This window comes from Cebus imitator, unplaced genomic scaffold, assembly GCF_001604975.1.
Source record: "Cebus imitator isolate Cc_AM_T3 unplaced genomic scaffold, Cebus_imitator-1.0 Scaffold127, whole genome shotgun sequence".
Classification (NCBI taxonomy): Eukaryota; Metazoa; Chordata; class Mammalia; order Primates; family Cebidae; genus Cebus; species Cebus imitator.
In genome coordinates this window covers 4,362,156-4,373,517 of record NW_016107442.1, presented here as the reverse complement: position 1 = coordinate 4,373,517, position 11,362 = coordinate 4,362,156, and the positions used below count along the sequence as shown (strand labels likewise).

The following is an 11,362-nucleotide window of genomic DNA, read 5'->3' as shown; positions in this document are numbered from 1 at the left end:
GAATCCTCACTCCTCTACTGTTCAGCTATGTGATGGTGAATGAGTTATTTAACCTTCCTAAGTATCTGTTTCCTTAGCTGTAAATTGGGATACCAAAATCTACCTTATGAGTTGGCTATTAAAATTTAAAAGATAATGATATAAGGCTGTAATTTTCAAACTTTCATGTGCATGCAAACAACTTTGGGATCCGTGTTAAAACACAGATTCTGTTTCTGTGGGTCTGAGGTGGGACTTGAGATTCAGCATTTTTAAAAATCTTCCAAGTGATGTATTATGGACCATACTCAGAATATCAAGGACTGAAGGCTGAAGGTGCAGAGAGAAATAGCTAAACCAGAGCAGATTCCATGTAAGTTTGCTTCACTCTCTCCTACTCCCCACCACTTCATTTTCTAAAGGGGTCTCTTAGCTAAAAGAGCTCACTAAGGAAAGTCAATCAAAAAATGACAAAGAAAAAAGCATAAGCAATTCACAGCTCTACAGTAGGGGTTGATTAGGGTCAAAAGAAGATATATTTAAACCTAATTAAGATAAAGGATCCTCGTTAAGTTGAGAGAAAGGCTAAGAGTAAAAACTCTGAGGACTGGTTGATTTCTGTCAGATTTCTGTCAGAAAAATATTGCATCAAGGGAATATAATGACAGCCTTGAAGAATGATGGTCCTGACTGTAATTCTGAAGGCAGTTTTAATATTATAGAACTCAGGAAATAACAATAACAACTTATTCTGAGATATTGTTTTAAACACTGCAAATCCCTTTGCATGCCTTAATGCATCCCAGTCCTCACTTCATAAACATTTTATCACCTTATTAAATAGGAGATCGTGAGCTCCTTGAGACTAGAGACCTGCCCTGTTCATATTTTTATTTCTAATATTTGGCAAACATCTGTATCTAGCAGGCATTTGACGAACATTGACTTGAAAAGAGATTTTTTTCACCCAGGTCCTCAAATACATATTATCCTATTTCATCGAATCTAAATAATCATCAATAATATGATACACTGTTTTATGTATCTCTAAGAAAGAAAAAATGTCCCCATTTAATTCTTGTGTACCATTTATTTTTAAATAGATCCCAATTTCAGAGATGTTAAAATGTGGGGAGAAATGTGAAGCTTAAAATTGAGACTGTACTATGTAGTCACTCACCCAGAGTAGATGTGAAATGACAAAACAGCCACACATAAAGGTTGCCGAATATACCCTAGGTAAGGAAGGAGACAAACAGGGACAGGGAGATATTTCTTTTTAATTTTTATTTTTATTTCAGTAGTTCTTGGGGTACAGGTGATTTATGGTTACATGGATAAATTCTTTAGCGGTGATTTCTGAGACTTTAGTGCATGCATCACCTGAGCAGTGTACACTGTACTCAGTGTGTAGTCTTTTATCCCTTACTCCCCTCCCAAACTTCCCCCTCAAGTCCCCAGAGTTCATGATATTATTCTTATGCCTTTGCGTCCTCATAGCTTAGCTACCACTTATAAATGAGAACATAAAACATTTGGTTTTCTATTCCTAAGTTACTTCTCTTAGATTAATGTCCCCCAGCTCCATCCAAGTTACTGCAAAACACATTATTTCATTCCTTTTTATGGCCGAATAGTATTCTATGGTGTATATATACCACATTTTCCTTATTCATTGGTTGATGGGCACTTAGGTTGGTTTCATGCTTTGGCAATTACGAATTGTGCTGCTATAAACATGTATGTGCACCTATCTTTTCCATATAATGACTCCTTTTCCTTTGGGTAGATGCTCAGTAGTGGGGTTGCTGGATCCAACCATGGTTCTACTTTTAGTTCTTTAAGGAAAAGATGTTTCTTTATTTCTTTATAACATAGAATGTGTCACAGATTCAGTAACTTGGAGGCAAGTGGGGATCTTTCTCAGATTGTGGTCAACATGGTAGACATCTTTCTGAGGAAAAGCATCAGTGGACTCCTGCCTTTAAAGACGAGGTGAACAGCAGAATCCATGAGACATTGTTCCAAGGCTAATGGTCCTTTAACAGAAAGCAGACAGAATAAAAATGCAGGGGGGAGCAGGAATGTCATTACTGTCTCAAGTTATACAAATCTGTGTAGTAGCTATTAGGGGAACCTAGAGCTACAGAAATTCAGTGAGGACGCTTGGAGCAGTTGTCCAGAAAGAGAGTAATTCTCTGTCTATATTAGTTCATTCTCATGCTTCTAATAAAGACATACCCAAGACTGGGTAATTTATACAGAAAAGAGGTTTCATTGATTGACAGTTCCTCAGGGCTGGGGAGGCCTCAGGAAACTTACAATCACAGCGGAAGGGAAAGCAAATGTATCTTTCTTCACATGGTGGCAGTAACAAGAAGTGCTGAGCATAAGTGAGGAAAGTGCCTTATAAAACCATCAGACCTTGTGAGAACTTACTATCATGGGAACAGCATGGAGGTAACTGCTCCCATGATTCAATTACCTCCCATCAGGTCCCTCTCATGACACATGGGGATCATGTGAACTATAATTCAAAATGAGATTTTAATGGGAACACAGCCAAATCATATCACTGTCTCTGGTATAAAAGTCTTGGATCAAGGGAGACATCTTTCTGCTGTGGATAAATGTGAACTGAGGAAACATTTTTATGCTCTCTCAACAGGAGATCACACTCAATGCCAGACTCTTTGATCCACTGAGAAAAATTAACAAGTTAGAATTACCTCCAGGTGAGGTTTTTTCCTACCTGTGGGAACTACTGTCACCACAGCTCATAGAGTGCAGCTCTGCAGCTGCCTTTACTTGAGTTGAAAAGACATTGGCAGAGAGTCTTTCTTCAAGTTAATGACCTTGGGCAAGATATTTAATGACTTGGGGCCTCAGTTCTATTATCTGTAAAATGGATAAGTAGTGCCCACCTCATCTTGAAATGAGAATGAAATAATACATGAGAATATTTTGAATAGTGTCTGGCATATGGCAATCACTCAATAAGCATTACATATTTTTATTATCTGACATTTTTATAGATTGACACAATGACTTGACTCAATGCTGCATTCATGATGATGCAACAAGTTGCATATGCCTGCAACATTCCTAAATTCCTATCCCAAACTTTTTTATTAACAGTTGGCTTACACAGGCAATGGCGAAATTAAAATTGAAAATCCACAACTGCAGGAAAGGATCCAATTCTAGAAACCCAGAAACATGGCCTTCGAAGAACTGGGGCCACGGCACTTCCCTTAAAGCAGTCTGAAAGCAACAGCAGCTCTGAGGAACGACGTCCCCAACCCACCTCACTGCACCTCAGTCTCCTTTCAGGATGCAGAGTGTGTGTAATCTGTCTTGTGCACAAAAGCATTAACCTCTGGAATCAAATGTGTCTGTTAATAAACCAACATGCCGCTCACACAGTCAGCCCCCTGTGGCGTTCCCCCCTTTGGAGCCACAACACTGGCATGTCACATTTGTCAGCTGGTTCAACTCCTTAAGCACAACATAATTTGGAAATGTGAAAGATCCCAAATTATCTTATCCAAAAGTGACAAATCAAGTATAGTGCCCACAAGCCCAGACAGTTTACACAAATAAACAAAACACAACAGTAGCGGGGGTATCAATCTCATAACAGTTTAGGAAAAACAAGTCTATTTCTTATCTGTAAGATTAATGAAATAGGCTGTAACCTCACCTCTCATTGTGGCTGAACAGAAAGCTGTTTTTCATCTATTCTGCAGTAACATAATAATGTCATGTCACAAAAGTTCATAAAGAAGGGGTCTATACTTACTTGCAGAATTATTTAAAATACCCAGTGACTAGTCATTAATGCAGAATTATTAAATTTTTCTCAGATATACTGTTTTTAAGAAGCTGCAAATATTAGGCATAGCCCAACTGCTAAAAATATCCTCCACTAAATAAGACTTTGTGTTGTTTTTTTTTTTACTATAGACACAACGATAAAGAATATTTATTTATATAGCACATAATTGGTATATTTTAAAAGCTATTGATATTTTTATATCTTTGTGGCCTTCTGCTGAACTTAGTTGTTCCAGTAGCTGTCAGGTTTATTTCTCTCACCTGATTTTAAATGAATGCTTATGTTATCTGGATTTAGCCAGGGCCCATTTTCCCTGCTTCCCCCTCTGAGCCGACACACACAGGCTTGAAAAGCTTAGGCAAGGAAGAAGGGGAAGCTGGCAGACTGCAATGAGGAAAGAGAACTTGGTTTCCTTTAGGTCAGATAACTGCTGAAGCCAACCGAATGCTTTCAGAGATGGGGGTACAAAATATAGCACCTTTCCCTCTCCAAACTCTGTTGAAAATGGTTGTACATCTAATGAAAATTCACATGGAACTTCACATGGTTAAACATAATCATACCCAGTGAGGTTTTTTCCTACGTAGAATATAAAATGTGCTTCCTCCTCAGAACTTATTTTCCATCAAGACTGTGAGTAATCATAGGAAGGGATTCATCCTGAGCAAAAATCAATTTTATTGGAAAAGCAAAGAAAGGTAATGCATACAAAAAGGGAAAAGCAACATTTCCCAGTAAATTCCCAGGTGGGGAGATAGGCTGAAACCACATGCCATGTCTACACTACTAATTTGAGCAATGGAATTTGGATGCAAGTTAAACTGGATCATCTGTATCATATTTGAGCATACGCTGATTTGACAGGAAAATTGTAAAAAACCAACACTGAAGCCCAGCCATCAGTCTTGGTAGTAAATTGTGCTCACCTAACAGCCCAGAAAGTTCTAGAGCAGACACATCTAGGATAAATACGTTCATGGACTATGTGTGTGTATGCATGTGTCGGTCTGTTGGCATTGTTTTTCAATTGAAGAATTGTTCCATGTCTTCTTTATCCAAGCTATGCATAATCCACACATAGCAAACAGTCAAGAAATGTCACATTAAAAAAGACCTTTTTGCTAAGAGGTGAAATGACCAAATGACTACAGGACACCCTTATTTAAGAGAGAACTCAAAAATGAGGGGGAAACAACATTCCAGAACTCATTATTTACTTTGTGTGATCACCTCAATTTTTGTACTAAAGAAGTCTTCAATAAGTGGAAAGTAACTGCAAGCCAGAGATTTCTGACTGCCTCCCTGAAGCCTTTGGCCGGGTGCCTCTGGAATTCTAGAGGGGTTGCTGGCTGGAACACTCTGGTCAAGGCTTGCTTTGTCTTATGCTTCTTGATGAAGCACACAAGGTTTGATTCTGCTACTAAGAGCAGGGCGAACATTCAAGTACTGAATTACCTACCATGGCCCTGAAATAGTTCCCAGTAACCAGAAATTCCTATGAGAAATCTATGTAGCCAGTGTCTTCCTTTCTTCTAACCAATAAGATCAAACCAAACTAATAGCTTAATTCCTCACCAGTAATGACAATGAGGAATTACATTTAGGACCTAAATAATAAGTGCTTAATAAGTCATTGGAATAAGTGCCTTCTTAAAAGAATAAGAAGACTTGCACAGCTTAATGGGGAAAGACAATCTGGAAGCGAGTCATTAAATATATCAGGTTAAGTGTTGAACTCAAATAAACAAAAAAATACTATGTAACATGAAGAAGAGATTCATAACCCCTGTACAGAAGTCATAGAAAATTTCATGGAAAGGTGGCGTTTGACCCGGTTTATCAAAGATATGCAGAAACTGATAAATTAGAGAAGGAGAGGAAGGGCATCATGAAATAAAGAAACAGCAGTGCAGAGACACTGAGCTGTCCGGGTTCAGGGTCTGCACTCCATGCCTCTGAGTGGTTTGTACTGTGGGAGTGCAAACAGAAGATGAAACCAGGAATAAAGAAGGACAGATTCTCATGGGCTTATTTAGCAAGTGCTAAGATCTGAATGTACCCAAAAATTCACTTATTGAAACTTAATTCCCATTGTCGTGGTATTAAGAGATGGGATATTTTAGCAAATGGTTAAGTCATAAAAGTTTCACCCTCATGAATGAACTCGTGCCTTATAAAAGCGCTGGAGGGAAGCAGCTTTTTTTGCCTTTTCATCTTCCACCATGTAAGGACATAGCGTTCAAGGCACCATCTCAGAAGCAGGAACTGGGCTCTCACCAGACACCAAATTTGCCTACTCCTTGATCTTGGGCTTCCCTCCTCCAGAACTGTTCTTTATAAATTGCCTAGTCTGTAGTATTTCATTATAGCACACAAACAGACTGAGACAGCAGGGGAAGACATATGGATTTATCCTAGGGATAAAGTGGAAAGCCAGTGGAAATTTAAATCAGGGGAGCCATATAGTAAGATTGGATCTTCAGGAGCTATCTGAAGATAAGGGAAAGGAGAGAAAAACATTTATGAGAGCTTTTGTAGTTGTCTAGGTAAGATACAATGCTGGCCTGAACTAAAAGAGTAACATCAAGAATGAGTAGAAAGGACTGAATCAGAAAAATGACCCTGATTTAGAATTGTAGAAGATATTGGCCTAGTGCGGTAATCCCAGCACTTTGGGAGGCCAAAGCAGGTGGATCATCTGAGGTCAAGAGTTTGAGACCAGCCTGGCCAACATGGTGAAACCCTGTCTCTAATAAAAATACAAAAATTAGCTGGGCATGGTGGGGAGCACTTGTAATCCCAGATACTTGGGAGGCTGAGGCAGGAGAATCACTTGAACCCAGATGGTAGAGGTTGCAGTGAGTCAAGATTGCGCCACTGCACTCCAGCATGGGTGACAAGAGTGAAACTCTATCTCAAGAAGAAAAAGAAAAAGAAAAAAAGGAAGAAAGAAGAAGAAAGAAGGGGAAGGTGAAAAGAGGATATTATATAATCAAATAGGGAGAATAAAAGAGGAAAGGAGAAATAAATAATGTCAAGATTTTTTATCTTGTATAATTGGGTGGAAATTAACATCATTAATACAGAAAAATCAGGTTTGAAAAGATTGATTTTGAGATGACAAAAGGAAGTCAAGCACTGATGCCCAACAGACAGTAGGAAATATTAATCTGCTTAGAAAATTTTATTTGTAGTGGATTCTTATGACCTACTTAATTTCTGCAAAGTTTAGAAATGTTGACAAGTATGCAGAGAGAATAGAAAGCATACTCCATGTCCTCTTAGAACTTATATTTCTCAAGACTTTCAACTAAAATTTCTGCTCATTTAAATTCTTTCCAAATCTCAGTTCCCACATGCAGGAAGCTTTCTTCTATTCCCAAAGCTTTAAATCATCTCTCCTTCTTCTGAATTTCGCTGTCCACATGCATGTTGACAATGTCTTTCCTTTGGCATTTATATGATGCCCTGTGCCTAATTGTCAGTTGAGTCTTTATAAATATGTATCCTGTTTTTCCCAAATGAATTGAGAATATTCTCAAAGGCAGCGCTATAGTTCATTCTTTTCTTTTTCAGTCTTAAATATTTTGCACAATGTCCAACAGCAAGTGGCAGCTTAGTTGAGCCAGATCGCCTGGGCTTGAATTCCAGCTTTGTCACTAACTTGTTATATTGGCAAGTTATTTACTCTATATCTAGTTTCCTTACCTAAAAATGAAAACAACAATAATACCTGCTTCACAGAGGTGCGATGAAAACTCAGTGAGATAATAAATGCAAAGCATTTTCTAAGTTCCTAGGACATAGCAAGAGTCCATAGGTCTTCGTATTAGTCAGGATAAGTCAGGATGTGCTATGTTAACAAACAACCTCGGTGTTTCAGTGGCTTAAAACAAATGAAATGTATTTCTTCTTCATGCTACAGATTGAACTGATCAACAAGGTATTTCTGCTCACCAAGTCACTCAAGGACCCAAGCTCACAGCAGCCATTATCTTGAATGCTGTTGGTTGTCATGTGAGAGGGAAAGAAAGCCTGGAAGGTCTTGCACCCGCAATTAAATATCCAGAATGAAAGTGTCTCATTCACTCTAAACTCATTGGCCACACTAGCAACATGACCTCATCCAACTACTGGGGCTAAGAAAGTAGAATCCTACAGTGTGCCCAGAAGGAAAAGAGAAGTAGATATCAGTGGAATATCCTAATGACTATCAAAGTATTGGTTGTACTATGGTCATTTTGTTGTTGCCACAATAAATTATTCCATGTAAAGTACTTAGCATAGGATCAGGCCACACTAAAGACTCAGTGTTAGCTATTAACAGTATTAGTACCAGTAACAGTTTCACATAAAATTAAGTTTACTCAGACCTAAACATTAAAACACATGTACACATGTGCACACACACGTGGACAGACACACACACAGAGGTGAGGTTATTTTAACCTAATCTGTATACCGCAAGTCAAGTTGGAATAGATAAAACCAAATACGTACTTGATATTAAAAAATAAAAGCCAGGCTTTTAAAAAGTTGGCTGGGCATGGTGGCTCATGCCTGTAGTCTCAGCACTTTGGAAGGCTGAGGTGGAGGTGGGGTGGTGAGGAGGGAACTCTTGAGATTAGGAGTTCAAGACCGTCCTGGCCAACATAGCAAAACTCCGTCTCTACTGAAATTACAAAAATTAGCCAGGCATGATGGCAGGCATCTATAATCCCAGCTACTTGGGAGGCTAAGGCAGTAGAATCACTTGAATCCAGGAGGCAGAGGTTGCAGTGAGCTGAGAACATGCCACTGAATTCCAGCCTGGGCAACAGAGTGAGATAACATCTAAAAAAAAATCATCAGTTCCACTACTTAAAAACAAACACATTTAACATTGTTGAGTTACTTCACCCAGTCTCTTCTCTATTCGTAAGACTTTGTTTCTTTATGTTTAACATAATAATACATAAATAATTTTACCCAAATATTTTCATTTAGACATCTCCCTGTGCTATCTGAAAGTTGTTTTTTTTTTTTTTTTTTTTTTTTNTTTTTTGACCTTCCCCACTCCAAACCTGCTCTTCCTCTAGCATTCCTTTCTTTGTAATGGCATCTGTCAGTGAGTTAAGCCAGGTACCTGGGAGTTATATTTGTCATTCATTCCCCCTCCTCCAACATTCGGTGTATCAATAAGTCTTAATCAATTCTACCTCCTAAATATATTTCAAACACATTAGCTTTTCTCTTGTTCCATTTCATCACCCTAGACAAGGATTTCTCAACATTGGCACCATTGATATTTGAGGCCAGATAATTCTTACTTAGAGGGGGCTGACCTAGATATTATAGAGTACCCATTTCGAAATACATGCAGGGCATTCTACATAACAAAAGCCTTCTCTTACAAGTAAAAATCTTTGTCAGAGCCTTATCTCATCCAGGGGGAAAAAATTACCTAATCCCAGCCCCTTCTAACCTTCCTGTCTCACCTAAGGGAGATGGGTGGCAGGGGACGATAAGAAACACTTATGAAGGACACAGCCTAGAGACACAAGCCCAGAAAAATACTGAGATTTGATTCGAATTATAGAATGCCTTCCCTCCCTCACTTCTTACTAGCCCATCAACAGGACTTCAATATAATAACAGTGGATTAAAATTCATACAGGTGCAAGATTAAAGCTGATACAGTCACAGACTCTATTTAAGAATAGCATTTAGAGAATGCCAAAGACAACAGGGAAGATTAAAACAAGGAAACTAGAAGAATTTGAAGCCCCTTTGCCTTCAGCTACAACAATCATTACATATAGCCATGATCCCAGCCAAATACATATAAAACCTGATACTAAAGGCCTGTTTGCCTCAGTGACTATTATCTGATATATTATATCCAGCTTCCAATAAAAAAATGCAAATTGACTTCCACCAAGATGGCCCAATAGGAACAGCTCTGGAGCACAGTTCCCAGCAAGAGTGATGCAGAAGGCGAGTGATCTTTGCATTTCCAACCGAGGAACCAGGTTCATCTCAATAGGACTTGTTGGACAGTGGGTATAGCCCAAGGAGTGCCAACTGAGAAAGTGTGGGACGCTGCCTCATTCAGGAAGTACAACAGGCCAGAGGGCACTCTCTCCTACCAAAAGAGGCAATCAGGAACATCTGGCCACTCTGGAGTTCCGGTTCTGATGCTGCACTTCTCCTGAGGTCTCTGCAGCACACAGACCAGGAGATACCTGCATGCCGACAGGCTCCACAGGTTTCCAGGGCAACTCTGGGCAGCTGATTCAGCCTGCGCCAAGTTACCAGCACAAATCCCAGAGCAGCCGTTTTGATTGGTGCCTGGAACACCTGTGAAACAGACTCACCCATACACCCGAGAGAAAGGGGGCTGAAGGCAGGGAGCCAGGTGATCTGGCTCCACAGGTCCTACCCCCACGGAGACCAGCAAACTGAATCCCACTGGCTTGGGATTTTCACAGCCAGCACAGCAGTTTGAGCTCTACCCTGGATGGTCAAGGTCTGTCAGGGGAGGGGTATCCGCCATTACTGAGGCAGCTCTAACCTTACCTGTGTAAACAAAAGCACAAAGAAGTTTACACAGCAGCTGGGGGGAGCCCGCAGCAGCTCAACAACACCTCTCTAGGCAGACTGTGACTAGAATCCCTCCTTCCTGAGCAGAGCATCTCTAAAAAAAGGCAACAGTCTGTCAGGGACTTATAAATAAAGCCACACCTTCCTGAGACAGAGCACCTGGGAAAAGGAGCGGTTGTGAGTTCTGCTGCAGCAGACTTAAAAGTCCCTGTCCACAGCTCTGAAGGGAGCAACAGAGCTCATAGCACAGCACTTGAACTCTGACAAGGGACAGACTGCCTCCTGAAGCGGTTCCCTGAACCCTGTATATCTTAAGAGTCACCTCATACAGGAGAGCTCTGGCTGACATCTGGGGGGTACCCTTCTGGGATGAAGCTACCACAGGAAGGAACAAGCAGCAATCATTGCTTTTCTGTAGCCCCTGTGGGTGATTCCCAGGCAAGCAGGGTCTGGAGGGGACCTCCAGCACTCCTGCAGCAGAGGAGCCTGACTGTTAGAAGAAAAACTAAGAAACAGAAAAAATAGCCTCAACATCAATAAAAAGGATGCCCACTCAGAGAGCACATCTGAAAGTCACCAACTTCAAAGACCAAAGGTAGATAAATCCATGAAGGCGGGAAGAAACCAGCATAAAACGGATGAAAATACCAAAAACCAGAACATCTCTCTCCCATCAAGGGATCACAACTCCTCACTGGCAAGGGAGCAAAACCAGATGGAGAATGAGTTTGATGAATTGACAGAAGCAGGCTTTAGAAGGTGGGTAATCACAAACTCCTCTGAGCTAAAGGAACATGTTCTAACCCAATGCAAAGAAAATAAGAACCTTGAAAAAAGGTTACACGAAATCCTAACTAGAATAACCAGCTTAGAGAAGAACATAAATGACTTGATGGAGCTGAAAAACACAGCACGAGAACTTCGCAAAAGCACACACAAGTTTCAATAGCTGAATCAATCAAG

General features: G+C 40.1%; 1 long non-coding RNA gene across 1 annotated transcript in view; it reads right to left on the bottom strand.

The window, feature by feature from the left end:
- Positions 1–2,332: 2,332 nt before the first annotated feature.
- LOC108312621 overlaps positions 2,333–11,362 on the bottom strand; it is a 13,531-nt gene continuing 4,501 nt past the window's right edge. The window contains exons 2-3 of the long non-coding RNA XR_001828718.2: positions 2,904–2,908; positions 2,333–2,417 (exon numbers count right to left, since the gene is read on the bottom strand). This is a non-coding gene — a long non-coding RNA (uncharacterized LOC108312621). The remainder of the gene's footprint in view (positions 2,418–2,903; positions 2,909–11,362) is intronic.